The following is a 24,912-nucleotide window of genomic DNA, read 5'->3' as shown; positions in this document are numbered from 1 at the left end:
TTCATCTCTTGTGTTCAATCTTGTTACCAGAACTATAGATTGGTGCTTGTGGGTGACTAGTAGTGTTGATTACATCTTGTAGTTGATTACTATATGGTTTATTTGGAGGAAGATTATATGTTCAGATCCAGTATGCTATTTAATACCCCTCTGATCTTGAGCATGATTATCATTTGTGAGTAGTTACTTTTGTTCTTGAGGTCATGGGAGAAATCATGTTGGAAGTAATCATGTGAACTTGATATGTGTTCGATATTTTGATAGTATGTATGTTGTGATTCCCTTAGTGGTGTCATGTGAACATCGACTACATGACACTTCACCATATTTGGGCCTAAGGGAATACATTGTGGAGTAGCAATTAGATGATGGGTTGCGAGAGTGAGAGAAGCTTAAACCCCAGTTTATGCGCTATTCCGTAAGGGACCGATTGGATCCAAAAGTTTAATCTATGGTTAGAATTTATTCTTAATACTTTTCTCATAGTTGTGGATGCTTGCGGGAGGGTTAATCAGAAGTAAGAGGTTTGTTCTAGTAAGAACAGCACCTAAGCACCGGTCCGCCCACATATCAAATTATCAAAGTACCGAACACGAATTAAACCAACATGATAAAAGTGACTTGATGAAATTCCCGTGTACCCTCAAGAACACTTTGCTTATTATAAGAGGCCGTTTTGGCCTTTCCTTTGCCTCAAAAGGATTGGGATACCTTGGTGCACTTTTTTTACTACTATCGTTACTTGCTCGTTACAAATTATCTTGGATCAAACTACTCTGTTACTTACAATTTCAGCACTTGCAGACATTACCTTGCTGAAAACCACATGTCATTTCCTTCTGCACCTCGTTGGGTTTGACACTCTTACTTATCGAAAAGAGCTACAATTCATCCCATATACTTGTGGGTCATCAAGGCTATTTTCTTGTGCAGTTGCCGGGGAGTGAAGCGCCTTTGGTAAGGAAACATTTATATAGTGTGCTGAAATTTATTATCACTTGTTACTATGGAAAACAATCCTTTGAGGGGTTTGTTCGGGGTATCTTCACCTCGAATTGAACCACAATTAGCTACCCCTCAACCTACTCCACCTACTGAAAATATTGAATATGAATTTCCTTCGGGTATGATAGAACAACTACTAGCTAATCCTTATGCAGGAGATGGAACCGAACCTCCTGATATGCACTTGATATATGTAGAACAAATTTGTGGATTGTTCAAGCATGCAGGTTTACCCGGGGATTAAGTTATGAAAAAGGTTTTCCCTTTATCTTTGAAGGGAAAATCATTGGCATGGTATAGGCTATGCGATGTATTGGATCTTGGAATTGGATTCGTTTGAAATTGGAGTTCCATCAAAAAAATATCCTATGCATCTAGTTCATCGTGAACGGAATTATATATAATTTTTGGCCTCGTGAAGGAGAAAGTATCACTCTAGCTTGGGGGAGGCCTAATTCAATGTTATAAACATGCTCCAATGATGAGCTCTCAAGAGAAATTATTATCCAGAACTTTTATGCTCGGCTTTCTCGTGATGATCAATCCATGCGTGATACTTCTTGTACTCGTTCTTTTATGAAGAAGACTATTGAATTCCGGTGGGATCTTTTGGAAAGAATTAAACGCAACTCTGAAGATTGGGAACTCGACAAAGGTAAAGAGTCAGGTATTAAGCTTAAGTATGATTGTGTTAAATCTTTTATGAATACCGATGCTTTTCAAAAGTTTAGCCCTAAATATGGACTTGACTCTGAGATAGTAGCTTCCTTCTGTGAATCATTTGCTACTCATGTTGATCTCCCTAAAGAGAAGTGGTTTAAATATCACCACCTATTAAATAAGAAATTAAAGAACCGGTACCAGTTAAAGAAGAAACTATACTTTACAATGTTGATCCAGTTGTTCCTTCTGCGTATATTGAGAAACCACCTTTCCCTGTTAGGATAAAGGAACATGCTAAAGTTTCAACTATGGTCAACAAAAGCTATATTAGAACACCTAAACCTGATGAACAAATCAAAGTAGAACCTAGTATTGCTATGGTTAAAGATCTCTTGGAAGAAGATATGGATGGGCATGTTATTTACTTTTGTGAAGAAGCTGCTAGAATTGCCAAACCTGATAAAAAAGATAAACATAGACCTATCGTTGGCATGCCCGTTGTCTCAATTAAAATAGGAGATCACTGTTATCATGGTTTATGTGACATAGGTGCTAGTTTGAGTGCTATTACTTACACCTTATATCAAGAAATTATGAATGACATAGCACCCGCAGAGATAGAAGACATAGATGTTACTATTAAACTTGCTAATAGAGACACTATATCACCAATTGGGATTGTTAGAGATGTTGAAGTCTTGTGTGGGAAAATAAAATACCCTACTAATTTTCTTGTTCTTGGTTCCCCACAAGATGACTTTTGTCCCATTATCTTTGGTAGACCTTTCTTGAACACCGTTAATGCTAGAATAGATTGTGAGAAACAAACTGTCGGTGTTAGTTTTGGTGATGAGTCTCATGAGTTTAATTTTTCCAAGTTTAGTATAAAGCTTCATGAAAAATAATTGCCTAGTAAAGATGAATTAATTGGTCTTGCTTCTATTGTTGTGCCTCCTACTGATCCACTAGAACAATATTTGCTAGACCATGAAAATGATTTACATATGCATGAAAGAAATGAAATAGATAAGATTTTCTTTGAACAACGTCCTCTACTTAAACACAATTTGCCTATTGAAACTCTAGGAGGTCCTCCTCCACCTAAAGGTGATCATGTGTTTGAATTAAAACAATAGCCAAACACTTTGAAATATGCTTATCTTGATGAAAAGAAGATATATCTTGTTATTAGCAGTGCTAACCTTTCAAAACATGAAGAAGAAAGATTATTGAAAGTTCTAAGGAAGCACCAAGCTGCTATTGGATATACTCTTGATGATTTAAAGGGAATTAGTCCCACTCTATGTTAGCACAAGATTAATATGGGGCCTGATGCTAAACCTGTTATTGATCACCAACGTCAGTTAAATCCGAAGATGAAAGAAGTGGTAAGAATGGAAATATTGAAACTTCTGGAAGCAGGTATAATCTATCCTATAGCTGATAGTAGATGGGTAAGTCATGTTCATTGTGTCCCTAAGAAAGGAGGTATAAGTGTTGTTCCTAATGATAAGAATGAACTTATTTCACAAAGAATTGTTACAGGCAATAAAATGGTAATTGATTTTAAGCAACTAGAAAAGATCATTACCCTCTGCCTTTTATTGAACAAATGCTTGAAAGATTACCTAAGCACACACATTTTTGCTTCCTTGATGGATATGATGGTTTTTCACAAATACCTGTTTCTCAGCCTGATCAAGAAAAAGACCACTTTTACTTGTCCCTTTGGAACTTATGCTTATAGACGTATGCCTTTTGGTTTACGTAATGCACCTGCTACCTTTCAAAGATGTATGACTGCTATATTCTCTGACTTTTGTGAAAATATTGTTGAGGTATTCTTGGACGACTTCTCTATTTATGGGAAGTCTTTTGATGATTGTTTAAGCAATCTTGATCGAGTTTTGCAGAGATGCAATCAGACAAATCTTGTCTTGAATTAGGAGAAGTGCCACTTTATGGTTAATGAAGGCATTGTCTTGGGTCATAAAATTTCTGAAAGAGGTATTGAAGTGGACAAAGCTAAGGTTGATGCAATTGAGAAAATGCCATGTCCTAAAGATATAAAAGGTATTCGTAGTTTCCTAGGTCATGTTGGTTTCTATAGGATATTTATCAAAGACTTTTCTAAAATTTCTAGGCCTCTTATGAGTCTTTTGCAAAAGGATATTCCTTTTGTTTTTGATGATAATTGTTTAGAAGCCTTTGAAACACTCAAGAAAGCCTTAATTTCTGCACCTATTGTTCAACACCTGATTGGAACTTGCCTTTTGAAATTATGTGTGATGCTAGTGATTCTGTTGATGGTGCTGTTCTAGCACAAAGAGTTCATAAGAAACTGAATGTTATTCATTATGCTAGTAAAACTCTAGACAGTGCTCAACGAAATTATGCTACTACTGAAAAAGAATTCTTAGCAGTGGTGTTTGCTTGTGATAAATTTAGACTTTATATTGTTGATTCCAAAGTAATTGTTCACACTGGCCATGCTACTATTAAATATCTTATGGAAAAGAAAGATGCTAAACCTAGACTTATTCGATGCGTTCTTTTGCTACAAGAATTTGATTTACATATCATTGATAGAAAAGGAGCTGAGAACCCCGTAGCTGATAATTTATCTAGGCTTGAAAATGTGCCTGATGACCCACTACCTATTGATGATAGTTTTCCTGATGTGCAGTTAGCTGCAATAAATGTTGCTCATAGTACTCCTTGGTATGCTGACTATGCTAATTATATTGTTGCTAAATATTTACCACCTAGCTTTACTTACCAACAAAAGAAAAAATTCTTCTATGATTTAAGACATTACTTTTGGGATGACCCACATCTTTATAAAGGAGTAGATGGTATTATTAGACGTTGTGTACCTGAGCATGAACAGGGACAAATCCTACAGAAATGTCACTCCGAAGCTTATGGAGGGCATCATGCTGGAGATAGAAATGCTAACAAGGTATTGCAATCTGGATTTTATTGGCCTACTCTCTTCAAGGATGCCCGTAAGTTTGTCTTATCTTGTGACGAATGTCAAAGAATAGGTAATATCGGTAAGCGTCAAGAAATGCCTATGAACTATTCACTTGCTGTTGAACCATTTGATGTTTGGGGATTTGATTATATGGGACCTTTTCCTTCCTCTATTGGGTATCCACATATTTTGGTTGCTGTTGATTATGTTACTGAATGGGTAGAAGCTATTCCAACCAGTAGTGCTGATCACAACACCTCTATTAAAATGCTTAAGGAAGTTATTTTGCCAAGGTTTGGAGTCCCTAGATATTTACTAACTGATGGTGGTTCACACTTTATTCATGGTGCTTTCCGTAAAATGCTTGCCAAGTATGATGTTAACCATAGAATTGCATCACATTATCATCCTCGGTCTAGTGTTCAAGTTGAACTTAGCAATAGAGAAATAAAATTAATTTTGCAAAAGACTGTCAATAGGTCCAGAAAGAATTGGTCTAAGATATTAGATGATGCACTTTGGGCTTATAAAACAGCATATAAAAATCCTACGGGTATGTCTCCTTATAAAATGGTTTATGGAAAAGCTTGTCATTTGCCTCTTGAGTTAGAACATAAAGCATATTGGGCCATCAAAGAGCTCAACTATGATTTCAAACTTGCTGGTGAAAAGAGGTTATTTGATATTAGCTCATGAGATGAATGGAGAACCCAAGCTTATGAAACTGCAAAATTATTCAAAGAAAAAGTTAAAAAATGGCATGACAAAAGAACCCAAAAGCGTGAGTTTAAAGTCGGAGAGTATGTTCTTTTGTACAACTCTCATTTCAGATTCTTTGCAGGAAAACTCCTCTCAAAATTGGAAGGCCCCTATGTTATCGAGGAGGTTTATCGTCTGGAGCCATCAAAATAAATAATGCCGAAGGCACTAACCCGAAGGTTGTCAATGGGCAACGAATAAAACATTATATCTCAGGTACGCCCCTTAATGTTGAAAGTAATATTATCCAAACTTTGACACTGGAAGAACACATAAAATAGTCCTTCTGGAACGCTCCAGAATTGTGAAAATAAGGAAGTACGTGATATGGTAAGTAAACGGACTCCGAAAAATCCGTGAAAATATTTTTGTCAGTTTTGGAATATTCAGAAAATTAGGAAAATTAGAAATTTCCAGGAAGCGTACCCTGGTGGGCACAAGACACCAGGGCGCGCCGGGCAGCCTGGCGCGCCCAGGTGGGTTGTGCCGACCTGGGACACCTTCCAGACTCTATTTTTCTACAGTTTTCTTGTCCTCCAAGATAAAAATTCTATACATATTCCCTGAACCTGTTGATCACTGTATCACGGAGAAATCCTCTGTTCTCTTTCCTTGCTATTTTCGGTCAGATTTATCAAGCCAGGCATCATGTCTTCCTCCTCCACCAACAACATGGAAGAAGATGCTTGGTTGATGAAGATCGAGCTGAAGAGGGAGGAGCCCAAGAACATCGTCAAGAGAGACAAGCGCAAGGAGGCTACCGTAGATCCACCCTCGGTGGCAGAACAAACATTGTCGGCCGAGGAGGAAAAAGAAGATATCCTTAAGCCTTACCTTGCTCATCTTACCCGTACTGAGATTGAAGCCTTTCGCATCATTGAAACAGTTCGCGTGCAAAATAAGTATCTTACTTGCGAAAATATTCTCCATCAAGAGCATATCATCCATCTCCGAAGCGTCATCCGTCGATTGGAGAATCTCTTGATCCTGAAGGACCATCATCATCATCATCTTCTTCACCGCCAAAAGAGAATTAAGTATCGGGTATGGTCACTCCCCTTGGCTTCCGCCAAGCTTGGGGGAGGTGCCCCGGTATCGTATCGTCCCACTATGTTTTTGCCTTTACTTATTTTTGTTTGATCTTTTGCTTTAGATAAATAAAAGTTTAGTTCGATCCTTTCTTCTTTGAGAGTTTGCTTAGTGATCTAACATTGTAATCATGTGCAAGATATATAATAAAGTTTAGTTTGAGTTTTTGCTTTCTTTACTTTCTTGTTGCAATAAAAAGAAATAAAAGAAAGGAAATAAATCAAGAAGATCATATACTAATCTTATGGTAGGTGATGACACCACATAAGGAAAAGTATAAGTAGAAAATTTTATTAGAGATGGACAAACATAACATTTGTCAATGATGCAACTCATGAAAGAATTAATAAGGGAAGAGAAGATTCACATATAAATATACTATCCTAGAAATCTTTTGTGATTGTGAGCTCTCATCAAAATATTATATGCCAAAATTGTTGAAGTTGGAAAAGGAAGACAACTTAATGCTTTATGTTGGTTTATATTCACATAGACGTCATATTGTCATGGATCCTTTAACATGTGGTGCTTTCCCCCTATCTTTGCTCGCCAAAAATTCCGCACAAAGTAGAGAAACTACTTGTGCGTCCAAAAACCCTTAAACCCAAATCTTATTTTCATGTGTCCACCATACCTACCTATGGATTGAGCAAGATCCCTCAAGTAAGTTGTCATTGTCGGTGTTCTGGGAATGAGGGTCCCCAGACTCGCCTGCCTGCGGCCCACGGTGTGGCTTCACCAGCGGCCCCGTACGGCCCATCTTCACCAGCAAACACTCAAGACCCTCGCGAGGGGCCGAGCCTCATGAGGCGGACGACACAAGACCTCCTCAGGGGCGGCCTCACTAGGCTGGCTCACGAGGACCGGAGAGATCAAGGCGAGGGGCACCTCGTGAGGTTCCCGTGACGTGAGCCATGACGACCAAGGCCAGGCAGGCACCAGGTGGGCGCCAGCGGGCGTAGAGTACCAGTTTCCTTTTTTGTGCTAAGGAGGCAGGCGTAGGCGAGGAGTCCCGAGGCGTCAAGCAAAGGTTTACATAACGGTGCAACGAGATCGAGACTAGCGGGACGGCAGGACAGAGGTCATTGCGGAGCCCACGACGGCGTCACCACCAGAGCCTTTAGCAGGCAAAGACTACTTTTGTCAGGATAGCTTCTACTAGCTGTCCCCCTTCAAACTTGGCCGTTGTGGAATCCCTTCCCACCTAATATTTGGGAAGAGGGCCCGGGCCTCTATAAATGGGACTAGCCACCACCGTAGGAGGCAACTGATCTTGAACGGATCTGGAACTGATCTTGGACGGATCATTCGGACCACCCGAGCACTCATTAGCTCACCGAGCCCAAGAACACCTCTCCTCCTGAGGTTGTTCTTCCCTTGTACTTGTTCATCCGCAGGCTACAAGGCAATCCACCACATCACACTGGAGTGGGGTATTACACCACATCGGTGGCCTGAACCAGTATAAATTCTTGTGTCCCTTGTTCTTCGTGTTCGGCGAGCTAAGCTCTGAGATTGCGGTGAGAGCGAGAGCTAGGGGGAGGGAGAACTTCGTGCCCACCCCAGAGTTTGAACCTTAAGGGTTTTGCCGGAACCCGTGATCCGACATTTGACGCGCCAGGTAGGGGTGCGCTGAAGCTTTCCTTCCGTCGATCCACGCTCCACCGCTCCACCACGTCCATGGCAGACGTGCGTCGAGCCCGTGCCGAGTGTCGGGCCGCCCTCGCCGCCCATGTCGCTCAGACAGCCCCTGTCGGCGGGCCTCCCCGTTGTTCTCCGTCACCCGCCGCCAACGCGGCCACTGGCCCGACGAGAAACAAGCAGCAAGCGTCCTCACTGCACCCTTCTGTGCGGCGGGACGGCCGCACCGCCACCCCGTCGTTGACTCCGGACGGCTCATCGTCCCACGCTCGTCGCGCGCCCACGGACGAGCAGGCCGCGCTGCTCATGGAACGCGAGCTCCTGCGCTACCACTCGGTCGACGACCTCTACGAGGACTGGCTAGACCGCATCGCCGACCTCGTCAGCGCCACTGGGCCTCCCCCGCACCATCCCTCTCGCTGCCTCACCGTCCGCCAACTGCGGGCGATGTGGCTCATGGGGCGCCTCCGCCACCTCTGCACCAAGACGGCGCCCTGGCACCAGGACGCGCGGCCCCTCGGTGTGACCCGTCGCACTGGGCGCCCGTGCATGAAGAAAGAAGCTGCCAAGAGGTACCCCAACCAAGAGAAAACTCTCCCGCGCTCCTAGCGCCGCCGTGTCAAGATCGCGTGCCTCCCGCAGTGACGGTGCGTGGGCGTCAAGACCAAGCTCCTCCCCCACGGCGGCCCTGGTGGCTATGGCAGGCTGCCGTGCCTTCACCCCGGAGCTGCGTAGCGTCGTTTGGCCAGGCATGTTCCAGCCAGACATGCCTCCATGCTACGACGGCACCCCCGATCCAGCGGAGTTCTTGCAGCTCTACGAGCTGAGCATCGAGGCGGCCAACGGCGACGAGAAAGTCATGGCGAACTGGTTTCCCATGGCTCTCAAAGATGGTGCTCGCTCATGGCTCCTGAACCTGCCCCCAGGTTCGATCTCCTCCTGGGGTGAGATGCACGACCGCTTCGTCGCCAACTTCCAGGGCACTCGCGACCGCCCGCCGGCCGCGGGTGACCTATGCCGCATCAAGCAGCAGCCAGGGGAGACCCTGCAGAAGTACATCCAGCGCTTCAACAACGTTCGCCTCAAGATCCCCAAGGTGACCGACGAAGCCATCATCTCAGCGTTCTCTGATGGTGTCCGCGACGTCAAGATTAAGGAGGAGCTCGCCATCCACGAGGAGCTATGCATGACTCTGGAGATGTTCAACATGGCGACCAAGTGTGTAAGAGCTCAGGAGGGGCGCCTTTCCCTCCACGAGCTCCCTGGTGCCGACCTAGAAGAGAAGAAAGCCAAGGCCAAGGACGCGAAGCACAAGGGGGTAGCCGTGCTCGGAGCGGAGCCAGATACAAAGCGCGGCCGGGACCACCCCGAGTCGTCCAAGAGCAGTCATCCGTTCTGCGCCTTCCACAAAGTACACGGACACAACACCAATGACTACCAAGAGCTCAGGGCCATTCGAGATGGACGCTTCGGTCGACGCCCCGAGCACAACGACCCGGGCTACGGCCGGGGAGGAGGACGAAGTGGAGGACGCTGGGACGACCGCGGCCCCCGTCATGAGTGGCGCGACCGGCCTTGTGAGGACCACTGGTAGGACCAGCCTTGTGAGGGCACCTGGAGGGACTAGCCTCGTGAGGACCGTCCTCAGGGAAATCCTGGCCTCCCTCCACTGCCGCCACCACCATGGAGGAACGACGACCACCATCAAGACGAGGGGGCTGGGGGCTTCCAGGAGCCGCGTGCTATCGCTTGCATCTTGGGCGGTGCTCAGGCCCCAGCTTCCCAGTGCATCTTCAAGCAGTTTGCTCGCGAGGTGAACGCAACCCTTCCCAGGCTCGAGGCCACGCGCCCGCTTAGGTGGTCCAAATGCGCCATCGCCTTCAGCTCATCGGACCAGCTCAAGTGCGCGGCTACTGCCGGTGCCCTCCTGATGCTTTGCTCACCCGTCATCAGCAATGTCCAAGTCACCAAGACCCTCATCGACCGAGGCGCAGGGCTCAAATGTCCTGTCCGTCGAGACATTCGACAACCTCCAAGTGCCATACGATCAGCTGCAGCCTACCAAGCCTTTCTCCGGAGTGACCGACGGCTCCACCACCCCGATAGGGCAGGTCCACCTCCCTGTCACCTTCGGCCAGCGCGACAACTACAACACCGAGCTCATTGACTTCGACGTCGCCCACATCCGTCTGTCGTACAACGCCATCCTTGGATATCCAGCGTTGGCCAAGTTCATGGCAGTGACCCACCACAGCTACAACGTCCTCAAGATGCCGGGGAGTGGCGGCATCATCACGGTCCCGTGTGAAGAAAGAGATGCGGTGTGCTCCCTTGAGCGCGCCTTCCAAGCCGCAGCAACGAGGACCCCGACAATGAAGGCACACTGTACCCTCCTGAGGCCATCCCCAAGAAGAAGAAGCAGCTACTCCGCGCAGGGCCTCAGGAGAGCAGCGTCTCCAGCGGCACCACCTTAGGATCAGTGCCCGCAGCTGGGGCGCCTCCCTCTCTCGCATAGGAAGGCGCACCTGGCGCCCTCCTCGGGCAGGGCTCGGGGGCTCTCTTCTGGAGGGCCTCAGACCAAGCCAACATCACGAGGGAGGCGCTCGGGCACCGCATGGAGGCGTGCTTCGCTGCACGTTTCCCTCGAGAGGGCGCAAGGCAAGGAGCGCCCAGTGCTCAAGAGTTCATCACCCAGGCCATCGAGGAGCTTCAGGAAGCAAGGACCATACGCGGCGACCGCCGCCCGCCACCCGGCGCAGCTCCCCATCCTGGTGAGGACGGCGGGCTGCGCGTCTGCGTCTACATTCCACGGCTCAAGTGGGCCGCATCTCAGGAGCGCTTCTGGCCTTCGAGCGTTGGCCGGTGCGAGGGTCCACCTCACAGCTATGTTCACATGCCGTTTGGCCTGCCGAACGCGGCTGTCACCTACCAGCATCATCTACGGAGCATCCTGGCGGCCTAGGAGGCCAGGCATCACGCAGTCCCGGCGGAGATGGCGAGGGTCCTCAAGGAACCACCCGAGCCCCCAGAGCCTCCTGAGGCTCAAGGCCATGGTGGATCGTGACGAGTGACCTCTGCAGCACGCACCTTCAGCTACCTCGACACCCCTTTGACAATGAAACCAGGTGACATTTTCCGGTTTACTCAGCTGGGAGCGCCCCTCGGGCTGCATCATTCCCAGGTCGCACGGGCCTGCCCCCACGACGTGTATCTTTTTGCATCTTTAGCTTACTCTATTGGGGGGGCCCTCGGGCTGCATCATCCCCAGGTCACTCGGGTCCGTCCCAGTGGCATGTATCATTCTTACATCTATCTAAACTAGCTTATCTCCCTGCGTGGTTCCCCTGCGACTAACACTTGTTTGATTACATCTCGCGGCATCCCGCGCTGCTGACCGATCTCTTGTTTACCCCACGGCGAGAGCTCCACATATCGACACGGCGCTTGTGCTCGGGTCCATCCCTGCAACGCTGATAAATCTGAGAGATCGAGCTCTAGCTAGTGGCTCGCTCCGCGCACGTCACCTCATCGGATCCTCAGTGCCCTCGCCTTCCTATGGAACAATCGACAGCTGGGTAACCAACGCGATCACGGGCTATATTCCCTCTCCAACGAACCTGCAGGAAACTCCCGAGGATGACAACGGGCAGTACCGCGGGCTCCCTCTTCTTCCATGCAATTCGCTTGCGCGTTAAAGGGGGGCTCCTGAGCATTGCGACTCTGGAGCTCTTACTGGCTCTCCAGCCCTCACCCCCTGGCCTTGAGCATGACATCGCGACCTGGCATACCAGCGGCGGCGGAGCTCGCTCGAGGGCCGAGACCCGAGGACACAGAGCACACGGGAGAGCATGAAAAAGCGGGGGAAGTTCGCACGGGCCTAACCCAGCCACACTATGGCCGTTGGCGCACGAATCCGGCGCTGCACAATGAATCGGCTCCGGACTACTAAGATAAGTTTCGCACTCGCGTCAGCTAAGCGCTGCGGCATAGGATTCCCATCACTTGCAGCCTTGCTATGGCGACGCCGCCTTCCTTTCCTGCCTTCAGGTGGTTGCTTGCTAAAGGGGACCTCTTGAGCATCTCGTCTTAGGAGCTCTTACTGGACCTCGGGCCGCTCACCTTCTGGCCTTGACCACGGCATCGCGACCTGGCATACCAGCGACGACTATAGCCTACCTGGGGACCAGGACCTGTCGGCATAGAGCGCCAGGCCACCGCGAGGTTGGGAAAGGGGGGACTGAGCCGAAGCAAGACACGCAGTCGTAGATCTCCATAATAAGGATAATGTTAACAAAAGGCACTACAGACCCTTTACACACCCACATGGGGTTCATCTCGATTCCTCACAGGAAACAAAAGGAGAAGGTTTATAGGAACCCTATCTATGGGCGTCGCCGCCGCCGCCATCATCAACAGTGGGCCACGGGAGGCCGATGCCAACCCCATCCAGATCAACGGCGGCGACGGGCGGACGCCGCCACTGCGCTCTGGGCACGGCGAGAGCTCGGGGGCACGTAGCTGTCGTCGCTCGTCTCCGGAGTCCCATAGGGCTCGGGAGAGTCGCTGGACTCCCAAGCGCCGTCGCTGCTATCGAAGGAACTGCCAGTGAGGCCAGCGGCGGGCCTGGCTCCTGCCGCTGTGCCATCCCGACGGCCCCCTCCAGGGCAGCACTCCAGGCGGCGACCTCCTCATCGAAGACCTTGAAGAACATCGTGGAGGCGCCGTCGTATTCGAAGTGGATGGCGAGGGTGCCCTCCGCACGGCAAACCCGGGAGACTTCACCCCATCCGCGGGTCATGACGATCTTGCCCGGGGAGACGACCTCGACCTCCGCCCTCGTCGCCGGGGCGTCACAATCGGCGTGCTACAGCCACAGCTCGAGCGGACCCCTCGGCGGCACGTCGGCAGAGAAGAACTGCGGGAAGCGAATCCAGGAGCGCCGGGGCATGGCCGCCCACACCACCAGTTCACGCGAGGAGGCCTCAGCGTGGGTTCCAGGGACGACGGCGCGTGCCACTGCGGCGCGGCCCCCACGGCAGTGGCGCAGTCGGCATTGATCGTCGGCTCCTCCTCCGGAGCCCTCTGCCTGGGCGTACAAAGGCAACGGATATCCAGGAGGACGCCGCTCATGCCAAGGCCTCGTCACCTCCGGCCTCTCGACGACGTCGCGGCGGCGGGCCAGCCTCTTCTTCGGCAGGAGTGGTCCCGGCTCTTCGCGGGGGCTTTTCCCTTCTCGATGGCCGAGAACCTCCGTATCGGCGTGATGGGTGATGCGGCTAGCAGTGAAACGAGGAGTCGAGAAGAAGAAGCAAGCAGGACGGAAGAAGAGATGGGCGACGGGGGCTCCGCCCCCTCCCCATTTATAGCAAGAGGAGGCTAACCACCGGCCTCCACGATCGCAGGTAATGATAGCTTTTCTACATGCACCAGGGACTTGTCAACTCGGGCAGTTGCCGAGGCAGCGCGGGGAAGCAGAGACGCCCACGTCCCGTCAGTCGCCACGCGTCAATCAAGGCCATAGGCGGTTTGGGCCCGCGGCGCTTTGCACTTGCCCCTTGGCTTCACCTCGAAGCCAAGTCCTAGTGCGCGTTGGGCCCGGGGGCTACTGTCGGCATTCTGGGAATGGGGGTCCCAAGACTCGCCTGCCTGCAGCCCACGGCGTGGCTCCACCAGTGGCCCCGTATGGCCCATCTTCACCAGCAAATACTCAAGACCCTCGCGATGGGCCGAGCCTCAGGAGGCGGACGACACAAGACCTCCTCAGGGGCGGCCTCACTAGGCTGGCTCGCGAGGAGCGGAGAGATCAATGCGAGGGGCACCTCCTGAGGTTCCCATGACTTGAGCCATGACGACCAAGGCTAGGCGGGCACCAGGTGGGCGCCAGCGGGCGCAGAGTACCAGTTTCCTCTTTTGTGCTAAAGAGGCGGGCGCAGGTGAGGAGTCCCAAGGCGTCAAGCAAAGGTTTCCATATCGGTGCAACGAGACCTTGACCAGCGGGATGGCAGGACGGAGGTCATCGCGGAGCCCACGACGGCGTCACCACCAGAGCCTTTAGCAGGCGAAGCCTACTTTTGTCAGGATAGCTTGTACTAGCTGTCCCCCTTCAAACTTGGCCATTGTGGGATCCCTTCCCGCCTAATATTTTGGAAGAGCGCCCGGGCCTCGATAAATGGGACTAGCCACCACCGTAGGCGGCAACTGATCTTGAACTGATCTTGAACGGATCTGGAACTGATCTTGGACGGATCATTCGGACCACCCCAACACTCATTAGCTCATCGAGCCGAAGAACACCTCTCCTCCTGAGGTTGTTCTTCCCTTGTACTTGTTCATCCGCAGCCTACAAGGCAATCCACCACACCACACCGGAGTAGGGTATTACACCACATCGATGGCCCGAACCAGTATAAACTCTTGTGTCCCTTGTTCTTCGTGTTCGGCGAGCTGAGCTCTGAGATTGCGGTGAGAGCGAGAGCTACGGGGAGAGAGATCTTCGTGCGCACCCCAGAGTTCAAACCTTAAGGGTTTTGCTGGAACCAGTGATCCGACAGTCATCGGTGCAAAAAGGCAATAAAAATTGCTTCTAAATGTGTAAGATCATTTAGTGTAAGAGAAAATTGAGCGTTGCATGAACTTGTGATGGTGAAGAATAAAAGTGATAGACTGCATAATAAAGTTAGCTATCACAAGGGGCAATGCTACGTGACGTTTTTTTGCACTAAGGGGTTGAGCATACAAACAAATAAGCGCATGGCAACCTCTGCTTCCCTCTGCGAAGGGCCTATCTTTTACTTTTATGTATTTACTTTTATGCAAAGAGTCAAGTTTTCCTTCTATTCCTTTTTATTTTTCTCCTTTGGCAAGCATCATGTGGTGAGGAAAGATCTAGGCACATATGTCCAGTTGAATATAGATAGCATGAGTTATTCTTGTTGACATCACCCTTGAGGTGAATACGCTGGGAGGCGAAACTATAAGCCCGTATCTTTCTATGTGTCCGGTTGAAACGTTTTGCTCATGTGTGCGCGGTGAGTGTTGGCAATCATAGAAGACTATATGACGGTTGAGTATGTGGACTTTCCTAAAGGCTCTGATACGTTACCGTTCTTGAAAATATGATGAATTGTTGTTGCAAAATTGACTGAGAACATAGTTTGTTGGTTTTTAATAGAGTTTTTGCTTTATACTTCAACAGTGTGATGCATTGTCACTTATTCATGAGAAGTCTATGATGAGAGTTCTACGATAAGAGTCTTATGTTTAAGTTTGTTGCTGTTATAATAATGAACATGATGCTTCTATGTCCGTATTTTGTTTTTATCGACACCTCTCTCTCTAAGCATGTGGACATGTTTTTCGATTTCGGTTTTTGCTTGAGGACAAGCGAGGTCTAAGCATGGGGGAGTTGATACGTCCATTTTGCATCATGTTTTCTTACTATTATTTATAATGTTTTTATCCATAATAATGCATTTTGGAGTAATTCTAATGTCTTTTATCTCATGATATGAGAGGTATACACAAAGAGGGAGAATTCCGGCAGCTGGAAATCTGGACCTGGAAAAGCTACGTCAGGCCACCTATTCTGCACAACTCCAAACAAGCTGAAACTTCACGGAGATTTTTTAAGGAATATTTGAAGAATATTGGAGCAAATAACTACCAGAGGGGGCCCACCAGGTGGGCACAACCCACCTGGGCGCGCCAGGGAGCCCAGGCGCACCCTGGTGGGTTGTGCTCACGCAGGCCCACCTCCAGTGCCCATCTGCTGGTATATAGGTCGTTTTGACCTAGAAAAAAATAAGGGGAGGACTTTTGGGACGGAGCGCCGCCGTCTCGAGGCGGAACTTGGGCAGGAGCACTTTTTCCCTCCGGCGTAGCGATTCCGCCCGGGGAACTTCCCTCCCGGAGGGAGAAATCATCATCATCATCATCATCATCATCATCATCACCAACTACTCTCCCATCTTGGGGAGGGCAATCTCCATCAACATCTTCAACAGCACCATCTCATCTCAAACCCTAGTTCATCTCTTCTATTCAATCTTGTTACCGGAACTATAGATTGGTGCTTGTGGGTGACTAGTAGTGTTGATTACATCTTGTAGTTGATTAATATATGGTTTATTTGGTGGAAGATTATATGTTCAGATCTAGTATGCTATTTAATACCCCTCTAATCTTGAGCATGATTATCATTTGTGAGTAGTTACTTTTGTTCTTGAGGTCACGGGAGAAATCATGTTGCAAGTAATCATGTGAACTTGATATGTCTTCGATATTTTGATAGTATGTATGTTGTGATTCCCTTAGGGGTGTCATGTGAACGTAGACTACATGACACTTCACCATATTTGGGCCTAAGGGAATGCATTGTGGAGTAGCAATTAGATGATGGGTTGTGAGAGTGACATGAGCTTAAACCCCAGTTTGTGCGCTATTCCGTAAGGGGCCGATTGGATCCAAAAGTTTAGTGCTAAGGTTAGAATTTATTCTTAATATTTTTCTCGTAGTTGAGGATGCTTGCAGGAGGGTTAATCATAAGTAGGAGGTTTGTTCAAGTAAGAACAAGACCTAAGCACCAGTCCACCCACATATCAAATTATCAAAGTACCGAACACGAATTAAACCAACATGATGAAAGTGACTAGATGAAATTCCCGTGTACCCTCAAGAATGCTTTGCTGAATATAAGAGACCGTTTTGGCCCGTCCTTGGCCTCAAAAGGATTGGGCTACCTTGCTGCTCTTTTTTTACTACTATCGTTACTTGCTCGTTACAAATTATCTTGCTATCAAACTACTCTGCTACTTACAATTTCAGCACTTGCAGACATTACCTTGCTGAAAACCACTTGTCATTTCCTGATGCTCCTCATTGGGTTCGACACTCTTACTTAACGAAAGGAGATACAATTGATCCCATATACTTGTGGGTCATCAGCATCATCCGCGCTGAGGTTGCAGATTGTGAGGTTGTAGATCGTTAAGTTGTGCTCATTTATTTGCACTGGCATCTATCTTTGATTGCCAAGTGGATTTAATTTCCTGTAGTATATGCTGGATGTGCAACGGTTTTCCTTGCTTGTCGTACGTTTGCTTAGCATGCCTTGCATTCTAGCTAACTGGTTGCTAGGAAGGCAAAAAAGAAGTGAAATTATTAGTTACCACGAATAGTCATGGGCCCTATATGAAGGAAGCAGCCCACTGCCCTTAATGGGCTCGCATGGGCCAAAATTCTCATAGGCCTTTGATTGATCGGTTTTTTATCCTGTCCATAATTGCTCGTCGTAATGGGCTGAAATTATAGCTGGGCCGGAATTGATGTTATCTAATTGGGCCTACTGACATGTTCGAACTTTAGCGGGCCCATTAAGTTAATGGGACGTAACCAGGCCGAAAACACTATTGGCATGCTATAATTGAAACGAGCCAACAGTTAGTGCTCGGCCCTGTTACCTCCCAGGTCGTTAACATGCCGACATCGAAGCGGGCAATAACTGGGCCCATTCGACTTCACGGGCCATTAACAGCCCGATACAAAGGTCGGGCAATATATGGCCCAACTGCATTTTGGGCCTTTGGCAGGCTGAAAGAGACAGCGGGCTCGTACAGGACCATGAAGAGCATGGACAGCTAAGAGGCCGAAAGTCTGGTCGGACTTTATATGGCACAACTGTGTTGTGGGCCTTTGGCAGGCCAAAAGAGAAACCGGGCTGGTATTGGTCATGAAGAGCATGGGCCATTAAGAGGCCAAAACTCAGGTCCAACTGCAAATGTCCCAACTCATTTATGGGCCGTTAACGAGCAGAAAGACACACCAGGCTGGAAATTGGCCCAACACTTAAATGGGTCGCTAAAAGGCTGAAAGACGTACATCCTGAAAAGGCCGAAAGACGTACATCCTGAAAATTGGCCCATCCCTTGAATGGGCCATTAACAGGCTGAAACCACATGGAGCCGATATTGAGCCCAAATATATAGCGGGTTGTTAACGGGCTCGAACTGACGATGGGCTGCAATGGTTACAAATAGTTAGCGGGCCATTGACGGGCCAAATTGGCACATCTCGGATGGGCCACGGGCTTAAAAGGACCACACACAAGTAGGCCCTATATGGGCTGGCCTGCTAATTTTGATTGGGCCGGCCTCTTTCACCTAAATGGGCCACTCTTGGACCTTGCCAGTTGCCACGTGCCAACGTATCATAGGCGCCTCCTGTACAATGAGTGGATGACATCTATCCCAACGCTGAGCCGACATGTGGATCCTCCGGCGAATGAGAATTTTACACGTGGAAAATCCCCATTCGTCGGGTGTTGGGGATACGACTATTGGGCATGACCCGCCCAGGAGGGGCCGGGTTATCCCAATGGCGGTTCATCATAACAAAGCCCATGAAGATATAGAAGATGGCGATTTACGAAGGAGACTTGTTAAGGGGCCCAAAACCAAAAGGCGGCTTAAGGCCCATAAGTGTAAACCGCCATGTATGTATGACTTGGGTTGTAAGGTATGTATAGTTAGTCACCGAGCCGGACACGTTTGTATATGAGCTGGTCGGGACTCCATGAGCCGCGGGGCGTCAGCCTGTGTATATAAAGGGACGACCCGGCGGCGGTTTAGGGAAGGAGACAACAGATCGAAAAGCTAGGTCAAGCGTAATCGCTCCCTGGTAATCGAAACATCAGCAATAGCACCTCAAACTGGATTGGGCCTTTACCTTCACCGCAAGGGGCCGAACCAGTATCAACTCCCCGTGTTCTTTGTCCCATTTAACCCCTTTAAGCTAACCTCATTGCGATGGCTCGACTAAGTCCTCACACTAGGACATCTGTCGTGACAATTCCACGACAGTTGGCGCCCACCGTGGGGCCAGTGCACGGTGGTTTCGAGTTCTTACAGGGCAACTTCGAAGGGATCAAGGGATATGCTATGGGCCGGATGACCAAGAGTCGTCGCGGCAAGCTCTACATCGACGATGCAGGCTGGGGCCCCGAGGCCGGCTCAATCGAGTAAGGGTATCGGGTCCCCTTCGCCGGAATCCATGTTTTCATCGGCAAGATCGATGAACCGGGCCCAGAGCCAGACATCTGCACCGACATCATCGAGACGGCTCAGCGTGCACGACCCGCCCGGGATCAACCCGCCGTGAAGCGCGCCTTTGTTGGATTCATCCATGGGGCGGAATTTGAGGAAGGATCCGTGTCTGGCGGTAACACGGCCATCTATTTTGTTGGTGAATCGTCCACATGCGAGACTAATTCAATGTATCAGCTGCAAGATGGCCGGCTTGGGGGTTATTCCGATGGCGACAGTATTCCGGACCCCTATGAGTCGCCGAATAGGGTCGCAATTTTCATGGCCGGTACACAGCCAGCGTAGAATTCTACGACTGCAGTGGTGATGATTTCTGGGACAGCAACGGCGGCGGCGGCTGGGGCAGGAGGCCCTGTGCGCCCGCCAGCTCAGGTCTTGACCGACTTACTGGATAGTCTGACAACATTGTTAGCAACAAATGTTAACCCGGCGAATCAAGATCACCATAACGCGGAGGTTGCGAAGTTGTGTGACAAGATAGCGCAAGCCAAGGAGGATTTAGAGGCTGAGAACGGCAGGATGACTGCGGAGCGAGCTGTTTTGGATGCTCAGGCACAGCGGATTCAAGCGGATTCTTACCGGCTCACAGTGGATCCGAACGCTTCAAACGAGATTCTAAGGAGGAAGCACTGGAGTCGTCTACCCTCGGTTTATGATCCGCGGAACCTTTTCCCTATGCCTGGAGCGGGGACCAGTAACCCGCCAGAGATAAATCGGGTGGTGACCATACCTAGGACCGGAGCGCCGGTTCAGCCGCGCACAACATATCCGCCTCGTCTGAATAATACCCCGCCATGATATGTGTCGACACCACCGGGTCATTACTCTAACCCGTTGGATAAGATGATTGCTGCGATGACACGATTGGCGGCTCTCCCAGTTGAAGGCGAGTCTCTAGCTGCGATTGAAACCCAGAGGGCGAGAGAGCTTCTTCAGACAGCTCTGGTACAGTAGGAGGCATATTCTTACAATCGTGAGAGGATTCACTCGACCCCTCGCCCAAGCCGGAGTTATAGCAGACACATGGATTCACCGGCCATTTCAAGCAGTGACAGGCACCGTAACCAGCCTTGTGGACATGATCTGGCGTGCAATGGTGCTCAGGATGTGGTGGACCAGGACAGAGCACGTCGAGAAGCTGAGCTGGCGGCTCAGCAAGCGGCTCATCGGCATCTTCTGGCTTATCCGACGACTTCGGTGGAGGCAGGCATGACCTCTAGAACCACGGGCGTACCGTGTTTAGTGTCGGCTCTGCGTAATGAGCGTCTGCCCAAGGATTTCAAAGGACCTCGTAAGGTGCCTAACTATACAGCCGACTTGCCCCCTGAGGCATGGATTGAAAGTTATGAGATGGCCATGGAGCTATTGGAGGTCAGCGATGCTGCGTGTGCCAAGTACTTCACCATGATGCTGGATGGGACGGCCCTTACTTGGTTAAAAGGGCTACCTGCCAATTCCATTGGGTCGTGGGATGAGTTAAAAGCCCGGTTTATCCAGAATTTTAAAGATACGTGTAAGCATCCCATGTCGATTGTGGATATGGATGCCTGCGCCCAAGAAGAGGGCGAGTCAACAACCCATTGGGTGCGTCGGGTCAAAGCTATCCTGCACTCATCAGATAACATCAATGTCGGCTCAGCAGTCCTGATGTTAGAGAAAAATGCCATTTTTGCCCCTTAAACAGAAGCTAGGGCGGCTCAAGCGCCACTGCAATGATATGGGGGAGCTGATGGCGGCTCTAATTAAATATGCCAACTCTGATAGGACCGAGGACCCCGAGTCTGATGATGAAAAGACGGGAATGGGAAAGAAGAGTGGCAATGCCAAGAGCCAGCATCATAACCCGGCGAGCCAGGGGGGCAACGGTAAGCACAAGGCCGATAATAATTCAGATTTTGTGGCCAATACCAACAGCAGAACAATGGTCAGCGTCGTAAGGGAAAGCCACCTCCTTGGGCAGGAGTGTTAGGTATAAATCTTGAGTACATGCTGAATCAGCCTTGCCCAAAGCATGGTACGCGGGAAAGACCATCCGGTCACCTTTGGAAGGACTGCCACATTATGAAGGAGTTCAAACATTCTGATCTGTTCCAGAACAATCATGGGCCGGGCAGCGGCTCAGGTTCTGGCTCTCATGGTCCGGGTGGCGGCTCAAGTTACGGTGGTGGCGTTCTAATTCCGGTTTCCAGGGTCACCCAAACAATCAAGGCAATCAGAGTGGTTATCATCAACAGTCTGGTCAGGGGAATCAGCAACCGCAATCTGGGTATCAAAGTAATACGAAGCAGTTGAATAGTGGGCAGTACCACGTCTTCACCACGAGTTTATGCAAGCGGGACCAGAAGCTCCGTAAAAGAGTTGTGAACGTCGTTGAGCCGGCGGTTCCCCATTACTTGCGATGGTCTGAGCAGCCCATTGTGTGGAGTCGTGAGGATCACCCACCCCGGGCTGATAATCCGGGTCAATTGGCTTTGGTGGTGGCGCCTCAGGTTGGAGGATATAAGTTCACCAAGGTACTCGTGGATGGAGGCAGCAGTATTAATATCCTTTATTATGATACTTTCCGTCGTATGGGGTTAACTGATAAAAATCTTAAGCTGTCCAATACTGTTTTCCATGGAGTGGTGCCTGATAAGTCGGCATATTCGGTAGGCAAGATCGCTTTGGAGGTGGCCTTTGGAGATGAACATGACTCCCGGGCTGAGATGCTAACCTTTGAAGTAGTCAAGATTTAGAGTCCGTATCACGCTCTATTTGGACGGCCGGCTTACGCCAAGTTCATGGCACGGCCTTGTTATGTTTATCTAGAGCTCAAAATTCTGGGTCACAAGGGGACCATCACAGTGCATGGAAGCCGGAAGATAGCTTTGGAGTGTGAAGAGGGCGACGTTGCTTATGCGGAGTCTGTCTGCGCAACAGAAGAGCTGAAGTTCTAAAAAGACAATGTTGACCTGGCAGATATGACATCTTTGAAGAAGCCAACTACGGAGCACGATCCGGTCTTGCAATTTAATTCGGCGGATGACACTAAGCTAGTTGATTTCGTTCCTGGCGATTCATCCAAGCAGTTCAGCATCAGCAGTAATCTGGATCCGAAATAGGAAAGTGCGCTCATCGAGTTCATCCGTGAGAACCGGGACATCTTTGCATGGAAACCTCCTGACATTCCAGGTGTATCGAGGGAACTCGCTGAGCACACTCTTAATATTGATCCGAAGTTTAAGCCGGTCAAGCAATTCCTTCGTCGTTTTAATGAAGAGAGGCGTAAGGCCATTGGTGAAGAAGTGGACCGGCTCTTGGCGGCTGGGTTCATCGTTGAAGTTTTTCATCCTGAGTGGTTGGCTAACCCGGTGCTGGTGCTTAAGAAGAACGGCACTTGGCGAATGTGTGTGGATTACACGGACTTAAATAAGGCTTGTCCGGTTGATCCTTTTGCTCTCCCTCGTATCGATCAAATTATTAATGCTACGGCGGGTTGTGAGCGTTCGAGCTTTTTGGATGCTTATTCTGGTTATCATCAGATCAAGATGGCAGTTAAAAACTAGGAGAAGACAACTTTCATTACTCCGTTTGGAGCCTTCTGCTATGTGTCTATGCCTTTTGGGCTCAATAGTGCCCAGGCGACTTATTAATGGTGTGTGCAAAATTGCCTTCATAATCAAATCGGGCATAATGTTCATGCTTATGTAGATGACATTGTGGTGAAGTCCAGGGAGAAAGAGACCCTGATTGATGACTTGAAGGAGACCTTTGACAATCTCCGGGTTTATAAGATGATGCTTAACCCGGCCAAGTGTGTTTTTGGCGTGCCAGCTGGTAAGCTTTTGGGTTTTCTGGTTTCTAAACGAGGAATTGAAGCTAACCCAATGAAGATAAAGGCTATCACCTCTCTGGCTAAGCCGGCATGTATTAATGATGTTCAGCGTTTGGCGGGTCATATTGCGGCCTTAAGCCGGTTCAAAAGTATTGGGGAACGTGGTAATTTCAAAATTTTCCTACGCACACGCAAGATCATGGTGATGCATAGCAACGAGAGGGGAGAGTGTGTCCACATACCCTCGTAGACCGAAAGTGGAAGCGTTAGCACAACGCGGTTGATGTAGTCGTACGTCTTCATGATCCGACCGATCAACTACCGAACGTAAGGCACCTCTGAGTTCAACCCACGTTCAGCTCGATGACGTCCCTCAAACTCCGATCCAGCCGAGCTTTGAGGGAGAGTTCTGTCAGCACGACGGCATGGTGACGATGATGATGTTCTACCAATGCAGGGCTTCGCCTAAGCACCGCTACGATATTATTGACGTGGACTATGGTGGAGGGGGGCACCGCACACGGCTAAAAGATCAATGATCAATTGTTGTGTCTATGGGGTGCCCCCTGCCCCCGTATATAAAGGAGCAAGGGGGGGACAGGCGGCTGGCCAGGAGGAGGCGCGCCAGGAGGAGTCCTACTCCCATCGGGAGTAGGACTCCCTCCCTTCCTTGTTGGATTAGGAGAAGGGGGGAAGGGGGAGGAGGAGAAGAAGGAAAGGGGGGAGCCACCCCCTCCTTGTCCAATTCGGACTAGAGGGGGAGGGGGCGGCGCGGCCTGCCCTGGCCGCCCCTCCTCTTCTCCACTAATGCCCATGTAGGCCCATTAAACCCCCGGGGGGTTCCGGTAACCCCCGGTACTCCAGTATATATCCGATAACCCCCGAAACCATTCCGGTGTCCGAATATAGTCCTCCAATATATCAATCTTCATATCTCGACCATTTCGAGACTCCTCGTCATGTCCGTGATCACATCTAGAACTCCGAACTACCTTCGGTACATCAAAACAAATAAACTCATAATATAACCGTCATCGAAACTTTAAGCGTGCGGACCCTACGGGTTTGAGAACTATGCAGACATGACCGAGACACGTCTCCGGTCAATAACCAATAGCGGAACCTGGATGCTCATATTGGCTCCCACATATTCTATGAAGATCTTTATCGGTCAGACCGCATAACAACGTACGTTGTTCCCTTTGTCATCGATATGTTACTTGCCCGAGATTCGATTGTCGGTATCTCAATACCTAGTTCAATCTCGTTACCGGGAAGTCTCTTTACTCGTTCTGTAATACATCATCCCGCAACTAGCTAATTAGTTGCAATGCTTGCAAGGCTTAAGTGATGTGCATTACCGAGTCGGCCTAGAGATACCTCTCTGACAATCGAAGTGACAAATCCTAATCTCGAAATACGCCAACCCAACAAGTACCTTCGGAGACACCTGTAGAGCACCTTTATAATCACCCAGTTACGTTATGACGTTTGGTAGCACAGAAAGTGTTCCTCCGGTAAACGGGAGTTGCATAATCTCATAGTCATAGGAAGATGCATAAGTCATGAAGAAAGCAATAGCAACATACTAAACGATCGAGTGCTAAGCTAACGGAATGGGTCAAGTCAATCACATCATTCTCCTAATGATGTGATTCCATTAATCAAATGACAACTCATGTCAATGGCTAGGAAACATAACCATCTTTGATCAACGAGCTAGTCAAGTAGAGGCATACTAGTGACACTTTGTTTGTCTATATATTCACACAAGTATTATGTTTCCGGTTCATACAATTCTAGCATGAATAATAAACATTTATCATGATATAAGGAAATAAATAATAACTTTATTATTGCCTCTA

Source organism: Triticum aestivum, chromosome 7D, assembly GCF_018294505.1.
Source record: "Triticum aestivum cultivar Chinese Spring chromosome 7D, IWGSC CS RefSeq v2.1, whole genome shotgun sequence".
Lineage (NCBI taxonomy): Eukaryota > Viridiplantae > Streptophyta > Magnoliopsida > Poales > Poaceae > Triticum > Triticum aestivum.
This window is presented reverse-complemented; position numbering follows the sequence as displayed.